Source organism: Nycticebus coucang, chromosome 20, assembly GCF_027406575.1.
Source record: "Nycticebus coucang isolate mNycCou1 chromosome 20, mNycCou1.pri, whole genome shotgun sequence".
Lineage (NCBI taxonomy): Eukaryota > Metazoa > Chordata > Mammalia > Primates > Lorisidae > Nycticebus > Nycticebus coucang.
In genome coordinates, this window is record NC_069799.1 from 37,166,297 (window position 1) to 37,184,734 (window position 18,438).

At 42.5% G+C, this 18,438-nt stretch overlaps 1 non-coding gene across 1 annotated transcript; it reads left to right on the forward strand.

The window, feature by feature from the left end:
- Positions 1-14,025: 14,025 nt before the first annotated feature.
- On the forward strand, positions 14,026-14,132 carry LOC128573152 (U6 spliceosomal RNA). Its single transcript, XR_008376322.1, has one exon. It is a non-coding gene; the product is annotated as a U6 spliceosomal RNA (small nuclear RNA).
- The last annotated feature ends 4,306 nt before the right edge of the window (positions 14,133-18,438 follow it).

Here is an 18,438-nt window from a genome sequence, read left to right on the forward strand (position 1 = left end):
CTTCAATATACGTCTTTATAATAGAATAAAGTAGAATACTTGAGTAGTATTTTATGTGATTGGAAGACATAGTAGATGAGTTGAATATTATTTAATGTGGTAAAAATAAATACATTTTCACAGGTATCAGAAAAAAAGATAATTCTTGTCTGAAATGTTGTAAATGTATTTCAGATCAATATTTACTAAATAGCCTCACTTTTTTTTTTTTCTTTAATTTTTTTTTAGAGGCAGAGTCTCACTCTGTCACCCTCAGTAGAGTGCTGTAGGGTCACGGCTCACAGCAACCTTCAGCTGTTGGGCTTAGGCCTGTGGTTCTCAACCTTCCTAATGCCGCAATGTATTTTCATTATTAAAAAGGGGTCGCGACCTGCAGGTTGAGAACTGCTGGCTTAGGTAATTCTCTTGCCTCAGCCTCCCGAGAAGCCGGGACTACAGGTGCCCCCCACGACGCCCGGCTATTTTTTGGTTGCAGTTTGACCCAGGCCAGGTTTGAACCCACCAACCTCAGTATATGGGACCAGCACCCTACTCACTGAGCCACAGGTGCCACCCAATTAGCTTCACTCTTAAAAATGGAGAAATCATAATACTTCTGTAGTTCTTGTAACTGTATTTTAAAACCAATAAGGTTATAATGGATTTTCAAATATTTTGAAGACAGTGTATGAAAATAATTTGAATTAATAAAACTAACTTTTTTAATGTTTTAACACTGATGTGCAAGGAATGGCATGTTATTTTATCCGTCTTAAACTATCTCATCACATCCAAAATCATGGTTAACAGATATAAAAAAATATTTTATTGGATAACAATAGTGGAATAATCTTTCTAGTAATTTCTTTTTTCTTTTCCCAAGGAATTAAAATTCATATATTTTGGAGAATGTTTCTCACAGTTGCTATCTTGTATTATTTCTGATTTTTGTAACTGTTGGGATATTATAATGGTAATAATAAAAATTATATGAGAGTATAATTAAACACATACTTTTGAAATTCTAAATCATATAATTCCCACCACCACCTTTTTTTTGGCACATGCTCCCTTTCTAGGTGAATAAATATTTTTCTTTTTTTCTTTTTAAACAAAACATGTGCTACTTTTTTTTTATATGGACAGTCTCTCATTCTGTCACCCTGGGTAAAATGCCTTGACATCATCATAGCTCACAGCAACGTCAAACTCTTCAGCTCAAGTGAGCTTCTTGCCTCAGACTCCCAAGTAGCTGGGTCTACAGGCTTATGCTGTCACACTTGGACAGTATTTTTTTGTTTTGAGACAGTCTCACTCTGTCACCCTGGGTAGAGTGCCGTGGGTGGCATCATAGCTCACAGCAACCTCAAACTCTGGGCTTGGGAGATCTTTTTGCCTCAGCTTCCCAAGTAGCTGAGACTACTGGCACCCACCACAATGCCCGGCTAGTTTTTCTGTTTTCAGTAGAGACAAGGTCTTGCTTTTTGCTCGGGCTTGTCTCAAACTCCTGAGCTCAAGCAGTCCACACACCACAGCCTCCCAGAATGCTAGGGTTACAGGCGTGAGCGACCATGCCCATCCTACTGGCTAGTTTTACGTAGAATGGGGTCTGCTCTTGCTCAAACTGGTTTTGAACTGAATTCAAACAATACACCCTCCTTGACCTCAAGGAGGGCTAAGATTATAGGCATGAACCACTACGGCCAGGACCAAATAAATAGGTAAAACTTTCCTCTTTGTTTTATGTTGAATGCAATTACACATATTATGCTCATAGCTCATACTTTATGTAAGCTAATGGTGCTCAGAAATGAATTTGAAGACATTAATATTCCTTTAGTGACATTTTGTTACATTATATTTAATACATATTCTTTTTTCCATATTCAGTTGAGACCGAAACTTATCAAACTGTTTTGTCATTGTTTCTACTTTAATGTAAAATTTATTGATTTCCTAGGCTGACTTTCCTGGGTGGAAATGGAAGTTTTATATATTATGCAGCTGTTTTGACATTTATGTGAAAGGGATAAACACAAAGAACAATGCTGTGGGTTTCATAAATACTTCAAAGTGAGAAGAACAGTGTTCCTATTGGGTTGTGTTTACAGACGTAGGTCAGAGACTGAAACATCCCAATTGGAGAGTTGCATCAGTTCCTGATGTGGAGAGAGGACACCTGTTCTCAGGCTGCACAACTGACCTTTTGTGGATTTAGCAGAAGGATTTCTGCTTGTTTCATTTGCTCATCATTTCCAGTTTTGCTCTTATTTTTATGCCCAGTATACACACCTCTTCCCCCTCCCCCTTTTTTCCCCCTCAAGACAGTCTCACTATGTCACCCTCGGTGGAGTGCAGTGGTGTCACAGCTCACAGCAACTTCAAACTCTTGGCCTCAACCAATTCTCTCGTCTCAGCCTCCCAAGTAGCTGGGATTACAGGTGCCCACCACAACACCCGGCTTTTTTCTTGCTGTCATTGTTCAGCAGGCCCCGGTTGGGTGCATGTGGCCAGCGCACTAACCACTGAGCTATAGGCGCCAAGCCTCTTCTCTTTCTTTGCCTGTATTGTGACTACAATTTTCTATTTCTCTCCCTTCTTTGTGAAATCTCACATAGGAACTGGTTGGTTCTAAAAAACGGTTTAAAAAAAAATTTTTTTTTGAGACAGTCTCACTATGTTGCCCTGGGTAGAGTGCTGTGGCATCATAGCTCACAACCACCTCAAACTCCTGGGTTTAAGAGATTCTCTTGCCTTAGCCTCCCAAGTAGCTGGGACTACAGGCGCCCGCCACAACTCCCAGCTATTTTGTTGTTGCAGTTGTCATTTAGCTGGCCGAGGACGGGTGTGACTCCACCTGCCTCGGTGTATGTGGCTGGCACTGTAACCACTGCTACAGGTGCCGAGCCAACAGTTTTAAAATTTTTGTAACGCAATGATAAATTGTTTTTAGCTGGATAATTTGGTGGTATTTATTGTTTTTAAACCCAAAATTCTGACCACTTCATTGAAATAAAGGGAAAGTAGTGCCAATAGCTCAGGATTAAATCAGGCAAACAGCACTGTGGTAGATGCAGAGAGGATAAAACATAATTATGGTACATTTCTCAAGATGTAGGTGAGGGGCTGGTCATGGTGGCTCAAGTCTGTAATCCTAGCACTCCGGGAGGCTGAGGTGGGTGAATTGATTGAGCTCACAAGATTGAGAACAGCCTGAGCAAGAGTGAGACCCTGTCTCTAAAAATAGCCGGGCGTTGTGGTGGGCACCTGTAGTCCCAGCTACTAGGGAGGCTGAGGCAAGAGGATTGCTTGAACCTAAGAGTTTGAGGTTGCTGTGAGCTATGATGCTATAGCACTCTACCGAGGGTGACAAAAAAAGAAATGATTTATTGAAAGTACAGAAAACACCTTGAAAATGTGGAGAGAATGTTGCAAATGAGCTCACTTTAATTACTGCTACCCTACTGTCTTAGGGTAGCTACAGTGGTGGTATTATCTAATGGACAAATGTGACACAGATGGAACGGGCCTTTGGCAATATAAGTTTTCCATTATCAAGATAGTGAGAGTCTGTTCCTATAAGATAGTGTTGGACAAATAGTCCACAGCAAATACAGCTGAAAGCCAGAGATCATTGTACTTTTTTGGGCTTAGATCAGTTTTCGTGGAAAGTAGGTGGAGTGGTGGATGAGTCAAACTTTGTGGGTACAGCTTTAAAATGTTATGTTGCCAGAATAAATGTTGGTGATAAAGATGCCTGTGGGAAACTGCTAGGCAGAATCAGCAGGGTGTGTCTTGTGGTTAAACACAGAGTCCCAGTTTCCCAAGGCCTAAATATAATGTATAACCTTAGGTTAGATCCACTGTGGGTAGGTGATCTTGCAGGCCTGCTGATCCACAGGTGTCAGGGACCACCCTTGTTTTAACTCAGTCCATCAGTCAGTCAACACATGCCATCCTTGCTGTGTTTGAGGCACTGGGAAAGATGGAGATCATTTTAACTTGGAACATTTCACCCAGTTTTTAGGCTACAATTTTCTATCCCTTTTTTCCAGCCCATTTTCTTCCTTCACCCAGCTTGTCTTGGGTGGAAAGTGTACTGTGAATTTTAGAAATAAGTACAACAAAAACTCAATTCAATCAAGTTGTGGAGAGGGGAGGTGGGAGGAGGATTGGTGTGCTCCCAACTAATGGGCACAGTGTAAGAGTATTTGGCACACTTCCTGACTAGGGGACACAACTACAGCAGGGACTTTACATAACAAATGTAACCATTGTAACTTCCTATTAATCTGAAATAAAAATTAAAACTTAAAAAAATAAAGTACAACACAGTTGGGTTTTGGGTTGTATTCACACATTTAATATTGACCCATTTGAAATATAATATATTTCCTTCTGTAGGTATTAATTTTTATTCAGATATATGAAGAAGAGGCTGTTGTAGATGAGTAAAATATGTCTATTTTGTATTTTGTACATGATGAATGGGTAGCAGTCCAGGGCTGATGAAATAGTCCAATGACTTTGTGTGGCACTAGTTTGTTTCCACTCTTCTGCTACTCAGGTGGGCTGCTCCACCTTCCAGTATCAAACAACTTTCCAAACAGCAGCGCTCTACCCACTGAGCCACAGGTGCCGCACCCCCCTTATGAATTTTAGAGTAACAAAGAGTAAATGTGAATCTGATCATGGGTAATTTTCTTGGAAACCATTACTTTTAAATTTAGAAAAGGCCATTCTCCCTTAGCATTTCTCCCACTACCTTTACTGACTAAAATCATGATAATGTTCACTCTATGCAGAAAAAATTTCTCTGGGGAGTGGGGAGGATGGGCGGAGGGAGGGTGATTGGTGGTATTACACCTGCGGTGCATCTTACAAGGGCACATGTGAAACTTAGTAAATGTAGAATATAAATGTCTTAACACAGTAACTAAGAAAATGCCAGGAGGGCGGCGCCTGTGGCTCAGTGGGTAAGGCGCCGGCCCCATATACCGAGGGTGGTGGGTTCAAACCCGGCCCCGGCCAAACTGCAACCAAAAACTAGCCGGGCGTTGTGACGGGCGCCTGTAGTCCCAGCTGCTCGGGAGGCTGAGGCAAGAGAATCGCTTAAGCCCAGGAGTTGGAGGTTGCTGTGAGCTGTGTGAGGCCACGGCACTCTACAGAGGGCCATAAAGTGAGACTCTGTCTCTACAAAAAAAAGAAAATGCCAGGAAGGCTATGTTAACCAGTGTGATGAAAATATGTCAAATGGTCTATAAAACCAGTGTATGGTGCCCCATGATCCCATTAATGTACACAGCTATGATTTAATAATAAAAAAAAATTTCTCTGAAACCCAAGAGGACACATCAGAATATGACTGGGGAATGACTATTTATTTATTTGAGACAGAGTCTCACTATTTCGCCCTCACTAGAGCACTGTGGCATCACGGCTCACAGCAACCTCAAACTCTTGGACTTAAGCGATTGTCTTGTCTCAGCCTCCCAAGTAGCTGGGACTACCAGCACCTGCCACAACACCCGGCCATTTTTTGGTTGCAGCTGTCGTTGTTTAACGGGCCTGGGCTAGATGCGAACCCACCACCTCAGGTGTATGTGGCTGGCACCTTAGCCGCTTGAGCCACAGGCGCCAAGCCTGTATTAATTATTATTAAGAGGTGTTACTTATCGTTGCAGCCCACCCAGGTTCGTCTGCCCACTGCCCAAGAGAAAAGTTAATGTTCAGAGACAGCGGGGTTTATAGCAGAGAGTTTATTCCACATAGTGATTAGTGACGAATGGAAGAAATTTCTCAAATCCGCCTCTCCAATAATTAGGGGGATAGGGTTTTTAAAGACAGTTTGATTGGCAAGAGATTAGATAGGGGTCTGCTAATTGGCTGGTTTCAGGGCTAAGCCATCAGTCCTTTGGTATGGGTTGCTATCTTACATGGTTCTGGTACTGGAATGCTGGACCTTGGGTGGAGTGTCCAAGACTAATTGAGTTAGTTCCCCTGTCTGGGTGAGTCTATCACTGGAATGCAGAACCCCAAAGATATCTCAAAACTACCCCTAGGTTCCACACAGGTGATACTCTTTTTTTGTTTTGTTTTGTTTTAGGGTTTATATTTATTTTCCAATTACGTTTATTAAACTTACAGGCAATGTAGTATCTTGATCTATTACATTCAACAACACCAAAAATCTACAACTCTGGTGTCAACAGTAATAATTTACTAAATTTGTGCAAGTAATTTATAACTATCTGCTATGAAGAAAAAATGGATTCACTGAGCTACCAGTGAATACCATATTCACTGGTAGCTCAGTGAATATGGTGCCTGCCACAAATAACAAGGCTGGTGGGTTCCAGCCCAGCCCGGGCCTCCTTCCTAATGCCACAATGTACTTTCATTGTTAAAAGGGGTCACGACCCACAGGTTGAGAACCACTGTTAAATGACAACTATAACAAAAAATAGCTGGGTGCTGTGGTGGGCGCCTGGAGTCCCAGCTACTCGGGAGGCTGAAGCAAGAGAATCACTTAAGCCCAAGAGTTTGAGGTTGCTGTGAGCTGTGACATCACAGCACTCTAATGAGGGCAACAAAGTGAGACTCTGTCTCAAAAAAAATTAATTTAGGGCTGCGCCTGTGGCTCAGTGAGTAGGGCGCCGGCCCCATATACCGAGGGTGGCGGGTTCAAACCCGCCCCAGCCAAACTGCAACAAAAAAATAGCCGGGCGTTGTGGCGGGCGCCTGTAGTCCCAGCTCTTCGGGAGGCTGAGGCAAGAGAATCACCTAAGCCCAAGAGGTGGAGGTTGCTGTGAGCTGTGTGACACCACGGCACTCTACCGAGGGCGGTAAAGTGAGACTCTGTCTCTACAAAAAAAAAAATAAATCAAAATAATTTTTAAAAAGTTTTACTATTTATTAATTTTTTATTATCAGGGCATATCTAGTTCATCAAGATTTTCTAATATAATTCTTACATGAAATGGAATAGTAGAATCAAAATGGAGTTATCTAATTGTTTCACCATCAAAAACTCATTTCCTAGGTATGACTTTCCTGCTAATGAAAAGTATATTCTTTGGCTATTTTCCACTGTGGGGTGTACCACAGTGTACCACAGTCCATCTGAGACAACCAAGCAAGCTTTTATTGTTCACTGAATAATAAAATGTGTAGCTCATCATCGCTACACAAGCTGCCCATCTGAAACTATTTATGAGGCCTTTATGGCCAGCTCCAGAGAAACTACTTTCCTGTCACTATTACAGACTTTCCCTAAGCATGAACCATATGTTGCAGTTCCCTGGTTGTTCATACAATGCATGGGGATCGTCCCTCCCAGATGAACTGGGGTACACCCCAAAGTGCCCAGACATACATGAATGAATACAGGTGGCCTTAACTATCTATCCAACATCTTTCCTAAACTAATTGCCAAGGACTAAGACTAGACCTTTTTCTTTAACAAGGCTTTATTGATGATCAAAAACAGATGCAAGGCCTGGACAAGCTTTTGTGTTAATGCACCAGCCTCCCCAAATGAAGAATAAGCATATTTGGTACTCCAAAATCATCAAACTATCCACTACTCAGCCACATTACTAGTGGCTAGTGATTAGCTGGGACATTCATCTAAATGCTACCTGTGTGCATAGGGAAGGCTGTAGCAGCCAAGTCCCCCACTGACTGGGTACAGTGGTCCACAGGAGTGATATCTCACAGGCATCATCAAAGTGGGGACCTCCTAGAATAGTAAAGAACTTAAGACTTTCACATAAATGCCAGGCAGACACGATCTAGGCGTCATATGATCCCAAACCACTCAACCTTACTAAAACAGTGAGTGTAATTCAGAAGTATTTAGAATTAACTCTGAGGTCAAATGAGGTGCTATATATATAGTCTGAAGTTCTTTCCAGCCCAGTTATCCCAATGATTCCCTAGTCCTCTCCTCCCCAAATGTCTTAATTTCTTTATCTCATTATCAAATATAATTGATAATCTTTTACTGTATGTGTTTCATATCTTATTTGATGAAATGCTAAGTAAGTTATAATTTGTTTTAAATTGTATTATCCTGCTGCAAGACATGAGCATACAAGTGACTTATTTAGAAGGTGATTCACAAGGAAGGCAGTGAAAGAGGGGCAATAGGTAAGATAAAGAAGCCATGAAAGGCTATGTTTTCGGTCAGATTCATTATTTTTACAAATTGCCTTAAGTTTTGAGTGAAAAATTTTATATTACCATATGTCTTTGGTATATTCCTAGAATGATTTATCTGCTAATTCAGGGCTAAGGTATGACTTGGATGCTCCTACGGTTTTTAAATTCAGCATGCATCTGAATCACTTAGAAGGCTTGTGCTATCTTGGATTGCTGAGCCCCTCCTTCATGTGAATTATTCCATAGTTCTGATCAACAGACAATGAATATGCTTTTTTTTTTTTTTTTTTGGCAAGTTCTTAAGTTTTTCCAGTGCTCTTTGTCTGGAAATGTTACTAAAGAGGGTCGAACCACCTGCCATTCAGCCAAATGCAGAGACAGGGATTAAGTCCAATATGCTTTTTTGTCAGTGAGCCAACAATCTGGAGAAGAGCAAGAGTAATCTTTCCAAATCTGTCCTTCCCTTTCATTTCCAAAACCACAGCTTTATACATAAAAGTTCAGAGCAAATATCATACTAACCCTTATCTTAAACAATAATAAACAATAATCAGCATAACCCATGACCTATTAAAACATTTCCAATTCGGGCGGTGCCTGTGGCTCAAAGGAATAGGGTGCCAGCCCCACATGCCAGAGGTGGCGGGTTCAAACCCAGCCCCAGCCAAAAACTGCTAAAAAAAAAAAAAAACAAAACATTTCCAATTCAAAAGTTAAACTCCTAAATTGATCATCCTAAACTACTCAAGATATACATCTTTAGGTTGGAGATTAAATTTACAAAACAAGAATGGAAGACATGAGGTGATGTAGGACCTAAACCAACCAGACCAACTGTGTCATCTCAGCCCTGCCCTGGCTAACTCCATCTTATTCTCACTACATGTCTTCTCAAACCCACCTGGAAGACCAATGTCTGGGTGCACACATAGGATTGTCTCCTCTGGTAAGGATATTGGTTTATAGGCAGTGCAGTCAGATACACTGGTGACCATGAATGGTTCTTTTGTTTGTTTTTCACGAATAGTTTTAAGTAGATTTTGGTCTTGGTTATCCAGCTATGAATGAAGGGTCATGTGGTTTTTTTCCCTATAGTTTCAACTTGGAAGCCTGATCATAGTTCCTCATCCACAAGATCTAGTTAAATGTTCACTCAGTATAAGTGTGTGGCCTGGGCTGAAGTATGAACTCTGAAGTCTCAGAGCAAATACATGGTCTATGTGAACACACCTTGAGTCTGAAAGGGCAGATATTCCAGAATAGAGTCTTTTAGTGGGAGGGTTTTACCATAACTTGTCCTGTTGCTTTTAGTGCTATGTAGGGGAGATATAGGAAAGTTGGTACTTTGGAGGTTTGGGTACATGGGGTTATACCCAGACCTGCAAGACCAGTGCCATTTTTCTGAACACTGTTTATCATACACAGGTGAACGTATTCAGGGTATTTTCTATAGTTAGCAGAAGTGTATCCAGATGACTGGTCTTGGTTTTTGTTTGTTTTTAGCCATTTCATAAAAGATGTGGTTTAAAGTGTTGGCTTCACATGTTCTTGAAACTTCCTATAGCCCTCTTATTTAGCCAGCTTTAAAATTCTCTTTCAAAAACTAGGCACTGTGGCTCATGCCCCCTAGCACTCTGGGAGACCAAGGTCAGCCCTGGTGTATGTGGCCGGCGCCCTACCAACTGAACTATGGGTGCCTCCCTACAATGTTTTCTTTGATTATTCTTTTAGATAAAGTTAAAATTTTCTGGGTTCATTTCTTTGTGTCCCATTATAAAAAACTATTAAAATTGTAACTGAGGCAGAATAGTCTTGGAGAGGCTATTCTTACTGTTCTGCAGAATCTGTGGCCTTCTGATAATAAAACCTGGTGGACTTAATGCCCCATCTCTGAAAAAATAGCCAGGCATTGTGGTGGGCGCCTGTAGTCCCAGCTACTCAGGAGGCTGAGGCAAGAGAATCGCCTAGCCCAGGAGGTGGAGGTTGCTGTGACCTGTGACTGCATGGCACTCTACTGAGGGCAATAAAGTAAGATTCTGTCTCTAAAGAAAAAAAAAAAGAAAGAAAGAAATTGAGAAAACAGAACTGTTCAATAATAGGGGCTGAGATGAGTAATCAAATTATGCCCCTTCATTGGAACGTAGGAATTATTATCTTTTTTGTGTGTGACAGAGTCTCATTATGTCACCCTTGGTAGAGTGCCATAGCATCACAGCTCACAGGAACCTCCAACTCTTGGGCTTAAGTGATCTCTTGCCTCAGCCTCCCAAGTAGCTGGGACTACAGGTCCCTGCCACAACATCCAACTATTTTTTGTTGCAGTTGTCATTGTTGTTTAGCTGGCCCGGGCAGGTTTCAAACCTGCCAGCCTCGGTGTATGTGGCTGGTGCTGTAACTACTGTGCTACAGGCACCAAGCCAGAACATAAGAATTATTAAAAGTAGGATTTACAAAATTCCAGAAGATGAAGAACTGCTTGTAATAGAAGAAGTTATTTAAAATATCAATTAATGAGCATGGTGGGAAAAAAATGAGCATGGTGGGAAAAAAATGAGCATGGTGGCTCACCACTTGTAATCCTAACACTCTGGGAGGCTGAGGCAGGTTGACCCCTTGAACTCAGGAGGTTGAGACCAGACTGAGAGAGAGTGAGACCCTGTCTCTACTAAAAATAGAAAGATCAACTAGGCTTTATGGCAGGCACCTGTAGTCCCAGCTACTTGAGAGGCTGAGGCAGGAGGATTCCTTGAACGCAGGAGTGTGAGGTTGCTGTGAGCTAGGCCGACATCACAGCACTCTTGCCTGGATAACAAAGTAAGACTCTAAATTGTTTTAAAAAGAGGCTGGCCCTGGTGGCTCATACCTGTAATCCTAGTATTAAGGGAGGCCAAGCGGTGGTGTTGCTTGAGCTTACAAGTTTGACACCAGCCTGAGCAAATTTGAGACCCTGTCTCTACTAAAAATAAAAAAAAAAAACCTGCCTAGTGGTGGTGGCAGCACGCCTGTAGACCCAGCTACTCCTGAGGCAAGAGGATTGCTTGATCCCAAGAGTTTGAGAGTGCTGTAAGTTTATGATGATGCCACAGCACTATACCCAGGGTGACAGATTGAAACTCTCTCACACTCACACACACACACACACACACGAAAGAGAGAAAGAAGGAAGGAGAGGGAGGAAGGAAGGAAGAAAGAGAAGGAAGGGAAGGAAGGGAAGGAAAGAAAAGAAGAGGAGAGGGGAGGAGAGGGAGAGGGGAGGGAGAGGAGAGGGTGAGGGGATTCCTGGCTTGGTGTCTGTAGTTCAGTGAGTAGGACGATGGCCATGTACACTGAGGCTGGCGGTTAGAGCCTGGTCAGGGCCTGCTAAACAACGACAACTGCAACAAAAATAACAACAAAATAGCTGGGTGTTGTGTTGGGCGCCTGTAGTCCTAGCTACTTGGGAGGCTTTGAGCTGTGATGCCAACAGCACTCTACCAAAGGCCACATACTAAGAGTCTGTCTCAAAAAAAAAAAAAAAAGAAAAAAGAAAGAAAGAAAAGAAAAGAAAAGAAAAATTCCATCTAAAAGTCACTATAGCTCAGCGGCTAGGGCACCAGCCATATACACTGGAGCTGGCAGGTTCAAATCCAGCTGGGGCCTGCCAAACAACAATGACAACTCCAACCAAAAAGCCAGGCGTTATGGCAGGCGCCTATAGTCCCAGCTACTTGGAAGGCTGAGGCAAGAGAATTGTGTTTAAGCCTAAGAGCTTGAGGTTGCTGTGAGCTGTGATGCTACAGCACTCTATCCAGGCTGACATAGTGAGACTCCGTCTCAAAAAAAAATAAAAAATAAAAAAAAAATAATAAAAGTCCCTTGGGGGCGGCGCCTGTGGCTCAGTGAGTAGGGCACCGGCCCCATATGCCAAGGGTGGAGGTTCAAACCCAGCCCCGGCCAAACTGCAACCAAAAAATAGCCGGGCGTTGTGGCGGGCGCCCGTAGTGCCAGCTGCTCGGGAGGCTGAGGCAAGAGAATCGCGTAAGCCCAAGAGTTAGAGGTTGCTGTGAGCCGTGTCATGCCACGGCACTCTACCCGAGGGCGGTACAGTGAGACTCTGTCTCTACAAAAAAAAAAAAAGTCCCTTGGGAAGAATTTTGTCTGAATGATCAACTTATAGCTATGAACCTATCTCTAAGGAGAATGGTTTTACTGTAATCCAATATACGTGCTGGAGGGTGAGGAAAAGTGGCTGTAAATGCAACCTTGAAGTGCAACTTGAACTTGTAGACTATTTCACGGCTAGAGTTCTAAAGGAAAATCTATGCAAATTAAAAGAAAAGAAACATAGGTGTACCAATACAATCCTGAAACAAACCATCTAATTCTGCTGATTATAGTTAATGAAAAATTAAAATTGAAATAATTGAATAAATCCTTACAAGCTGACAAATTAAGGGAGTTGTAGTGCTGACTGGAACACAGAACACTCAGTGTCAAGTCAGGCCACTTGGAACATCCTCCCACCCCCATCCTACGCAAAGAAGTGCTCAATGACCACCCTCCCAGGAGACACGCACTGTTCCCTTCAGTGTGCCTAAACTACATTTTGCTTTGCAGGTTTCTGCACTGCCTCACTGAGTGGGTTTTCTTTTCTATTTGAGATAGTTGTTCTCTCTTCACAAGAGTGAGAAAATCCAGAGAGCAGGAATCATTTCTGCCTTTTGCCCTCAATATCAGCATCCAATTGGCTGACCACTCAGTGTGTCTCCAAAGAATAAAAACTGAGGGTGATAGAAGAAAACATTAACATCCCGAGGAGATAGTTTGTTAAATGAAGTATGTACCAGGAGACTTCTCTAAGTTCCAGGGCATCCAGCTGCTCACCTGAGTAGTTCCATCCCCCATATCTCAGGTTGTTCTCTGTAAGAAGATGACACAGGGCTGATACTTACTAGACTCTCAAAGAGACATGCCTGCCATTGTCATCTCTCAGACAGTCCTGCAATTCAAGACCAGAAAAAAACTGGAGAGTGGCTGAGGTCATATCACACTATAAAGTTTCTAATGTGAAACTTCAACCTGAAGAACACTGACAAGCTGTCTGTGCCTAGTGAAGATAAAAGGAGAGGCATTCCACAAATATTTTTTTATAGTTGAGTATCAAGGAATTGATACTGAATGATCAACTTATAGCTATGAACCTATCTCTAAGGAGAATGGTTTTACTGTAATCCAACATACATGCTGGAGGGTGAGGAAAAGTGGCTGTAAATGCAACCTTGAAGTGCCACTTAAACTTGTAGACTATGTACTCTATGCTATCTTCTCATGTGAAATATTTATAAAACAAAAAACAGACCTTTGGTCAAGTGAGGGGGCTCACACCTGTAAGCCTAGCACTCTGGGAGGCCAAGGCGGATGGATTGCTTGAGCTTGGGAGTTGGAGACTAGCCTGAGCAAGAGCCAGATCCCATCTCTAAAAATAGCTGGGCTTTGTGGCTGGTGCCTGTAGTCACTTGAGGATCACTTGAGCCCAAAAGTTTGAGGTTGCTGTGAACTATGACATCATGGCACTCTACCAAGAGTGTCAAAGTGAGACTCTGTCTCAAAAAAATAAGTAAAAGCCCAGGTCTTTGAAAAATTATGATCAGCTGTTCTGAGAAAAAAAGTTTATTTAAATACTGTGTCTACAACATATGATGAAGAACAAGTGGCTCATAATGTTGTGAATCAGAGAAGGAAACTGGTATTCAGGAAGGTCCAAATGGAAAACAAAATGCAAGACTTTTTAGGCGTTTGGTGAGGAGAACAGTGTGGTGAATTTGACGCCCTGCTTGCCTTGCTTTAGGAAAATGCGGGGGGGCAGGGGAGTCCACTTTTGGAATGTTAAAAACAAAATAAATAGTGCTTACTTCGGCAGCACATATACTAAAATTAGAACGATACAGAGAAGATTAACATGGCCCCTGTGCAAGGATGACATGCAAATTTGTGAAGCGTTCCATATTTTTTAGTGAAATCCAAAAAAAAAAAAAAAAATCAAAATAAATGAAAGGCGATTAGACTGAAGTGGTTTTAGTGCCCTGGGTTTCTATATAACAAAAATAAATAAATAAATAAAAAATCTTAATTGAATTTATTACTCACTTAAGTGGAAACAAAATTCAGTATTACTGAACTACAAACTTGCAATTAACTTCTGATTACTCAACCAGGAAGTTTCCCAAATAACACAAGGAAATAACTGTACCAATTACTTAATTTGGTTTGCTTCCTCATGTACTTTGCCACTGCAGTGAACCCCCAAACTGCCAATCATGGCTGAGGGCTTTCCTATTCATGAGGGGTTTTTTGTTGTTGTTTTTGTTTTTGTTTTTAAGACAGAGTTTCACTTTCTCGCCCTCGGTAGAGTTCTGTGGAGTCATAGCTCAACAGCAACCTCAAACTCTTGGGCTCAAGCGATCCTCTTGCCTCAGCCTCCCAAGTAGCTGGGACTACAGGTGCCCGCCACAATGCCTGGCTATTTCCCCCATTCATGAGTTGCTGCTTGCTTAAGTTTTAGCTCCCTCATATTTTTTCTTTTCTTTTTTTGAGACAGAGACTCACTCTGTCACCCTGCATAGAGTGCCAGGGCATCATCATAGCTCACAGAAAATTTGAACTCACAGCTCAATTTCTGGGTAAAAGTGATCCTCCTGTCTAGCCTGCCAGGTAACTGGGTCCATAGGTGCCCGCCATAACCCGCAGCTAGTTTTTCTATTTTTAGTAGACACAGGTCTCACTCTTGCCCAGGCTGGTCTGGAACTCCTGGGTTCAAGCAATCCTACCACCACCACCTCCCAGAATGCTAGAATTACAAGCATGAGCAACCACACCCAGCTTCTTCAGATTAATTTTTAACAGGAGAGAGGAGAAACAGAGTCCCCACAGTCCACAGCTCTTCCCTTGTAGAAACCCTGCACACCTAGTGAGGATTCATCCTTGAGGACCCTCTTGATATCCCCGCATAATCTGGAGATGGACTGCATGTACAGAGGGGCCCAGAGAAGGCTCTGGGCTGGGGCGAAGTTACCACAAAGGGACTAAACAAAACATCCAGTCCTGGCTCCCACCCGCCCCACCCCAATGGCTGGAGCAAACTTAGGGCTGCATCAGTGGGGACAGGTGTTACCACTGATAGAATCAGGTAACCAACCTGCCTAGGTAGAACTAACCCGCCCAGGAAGGATCCCTTTCATAGGAACCATGTCCCTCCCAGGAAATAGTGAACGGACCAATGCCGATCTCCTAACCCTTTCCCACCCACATGCCCGTGTAAAGCTAACCTGCCAAGGAAGAATCGAGTGTATGTCCCTCCCAGGAAGTGGTGGACAGACCAACCCCAGCCTCCCTAACCTTTAAATCCCCATCTGCTGTAGCCCGTGTTGGATTTCCTCCTGGTCAGGAATCTCAGGTCACCTGCTCCCAGGTAGGATAAAAGCCATTTTAATTGCACAACCAAGGACTCCGTAATCCTTTTGTTTTGCACCTCGGAATAATCTTTTATCTTTGAGTCCAGAACCTTTCACTGAAGACTCTGGAGCTAACCCCAGGGAGGCAGAGTCTCACTTTCTACCCTGGGTAGAGTGCTGTGGCCTCATAGCTCAGAGCAACCTCAAACTCTTGGGCTTAAGCAATCCTCTTGCCTCAGCCTCCGATGCCCCACAAGACCCAGCCAGGTTTTCTGTTTTTAGTAGAGACCCGGGGTCTCACTCTTGCTCAGTGGCTTTGAAAACCCACCTTGCTGTGTGATACCTGGTGGGCTAACCAGCCATCTGCAACCTGCAAAAGGGCTTACTTACTGACAGGTCAGTAAACAAGCCCATTTAAGGGCTTTAATAAAGAGTGTACTTCACTGGGTAGGGTGGCTCGTGACTGTAATCTCAGCAGTCTGGGAGGCCAAGGTAGGTGAATTGCTTGATCTCAGGAGTTTGAGACCAGCCAGAGCAACAGCAAGACCCTGTCTGTAAAAAAATAGCTGGATGTTGTGGCGGTACCTGTAGTCCCAGCTACTTGGGAGGCTGAGGCAAGAGAATCACTTGAGCCCAAGAGTTTGAGGGTGCTGTGAGCTATGATGCCACGGCACTCTACCAGGGGTGACAAAGTGAGACTCTGTCTCAAACGAAATAAAACAAGTGTACTTCATGAATGAATGTAGGCAGCTGGTAATGATTTGACACCTACTGGTAGAATCAAGAAAGCATCCATTGCCCGTATTTGTGATTGGACCCTAAGATTGTGGAGAGGTATCAAGGTATTAAGAAGAAAGTGGGTTTGGCGCCTGTAGTTCAGTGGTTAGGGCGCCGGCCACATACACTGATGCAGGCAGGTTCCAGCCCGGCCCAGGACTGCTAAACAACAATGACAACTGCCACAACAAAATAGCTGCACATTGTGGAGGGTGCCTATAGTCCCAGCTACTGGGGAGGCTAAGGCAAGAAAATCACTTAAGCCCAAGAGTCTGAGGTTACTGTGAGCTGTGACACTATAGCACTCTACTGAGGGCAACATAATAAGATTCTGTCTTAACAAAAAGAAGAAGAAAAAGAAGAAAGTGGCTGTGAAATCATTTTTAAAATGTGGCATCAGGCTGGGCACAGTGGTGCATACCTGTAATCATACCATCCTGGGAGGCTAAGGCGGTTGGATTGCCTGTTCTAAGGAGTTCCAGACCAGCCTGAGCAAGACCTTGTCTCTAAAAATAGGTGGGTGTTGTGCTGGGTGCCTGTGGTCCCAGCTACTCAAGAGGCTGAGGGAAGAGAATCACTTGAGCCCAAGAGTGTGAGGTTGCTGTGAGCTATGATGCCATGGGACTCTACCCAGGGCAACAAAGTGAAACTCTAAAAAAAATGCGGGCAGCGCCTGTGGCTCAAAGGAGTAGGACGCCAGCCCCATATGCCAGAGGTGGCGGGTTCAAATCCAGCCCTGGCCAAAAACTGCAAAAAAACCCCAAACCGTGGCATCAGCAATGGAATTGATGATGACATTTACTGGGATAAGGAACGTGTCTCTTCAGAGGACACCAGTAATGTAGAAATTAAAGATGTTACTTCTCACATCAACAATGACAGAGCTCTCAGCGGCAAACATTTCACAGATTTTTTTTTTCTGTCTTCAACATTTTTGACACTATGCTAATAGTTATATTCAGTACATGAAAAGATACTACTGTGTTGAAAGCTTTTTAGGAAATTTTGACAGTATTTTTGTACAAAACATACTTGTACATGACTTGTACAATATTTGTACAAGTATTGAGAAATACTTGTTTTTGAGAAAATACTTGTTAATTTATTCTATTTTAATTTGCCAATGTCAATAAAAAGTTAAAGGAAAAACACACACACACACAAAAAAAAAACAGTGATAGAGCTCTTACCCTTCTATGATGTGTAAATATCATAAATTTGTCACCAGTATATAAAATTTCTTGTACCTTGTACCTATTCTTGTGTTTTGTAATTGTTTGCTATACGAACTTTCCGTACCATACTACAATGTAAATAGTAAAATTTATTTATAATACAAAAAGTACCTAAATATAAACAAATAAAATTTGAATTAAACAGCACTGGCCACATGCACTGCCCGAGTCTGCTAAAAACAAACAAACAAATAGCTGGGTGCCTGTAGTCCCAGCTACAAGGGAGGCTGAGACAAAAGAATTGCTTAAGCCCAAGTGTTTGAGGTAGCTGTGAGCTGTGATGCTACAGCACTCGACCCAGGGTGACACAGTGAGACTCTGTCTCCAAATAAATAAATAAATAAAAATAAATAAAATAAAATAATAAACACTAAAATAAAAGATTTTTTTGAGCCAAAAATATGGCGTGCATTATACATGTGTGGAAGCACATTTGCATGATAAAAAATAGTATTCTTTACCTATTTGGGGTTTTGTGACTTACTTAAGTCTAAAAATTTAGGTTTTTATATAAATGCCTGTAAATTTTCAGTTATTAGTATTTTTTTTAGACAGTCTCACTCTGTGGCGCAAGCCAGAGTGCTATGGCGTCAGCCAAGTCACAGCAACATGGAACTCCTGGGGTCAAGTGCTCCTTTTGCCCCAGCCTCCAGAGTAGCTGGGACTACAGGCATCCACCACAATGCCCAGCTACTTTTTCTATTTTTAGTAGAGACAGGGTCTCATTCTTGCTCTGGCTGGTCTCAAACTTCTGAGCTTAAGGGATCCTCCCTTGAGTACTAGGATTATAGGCACAAGCCACTGTTCCCAGCCTCAGCTATTAGTTTTTAATTTTCTTTTTTACACCACTTTTT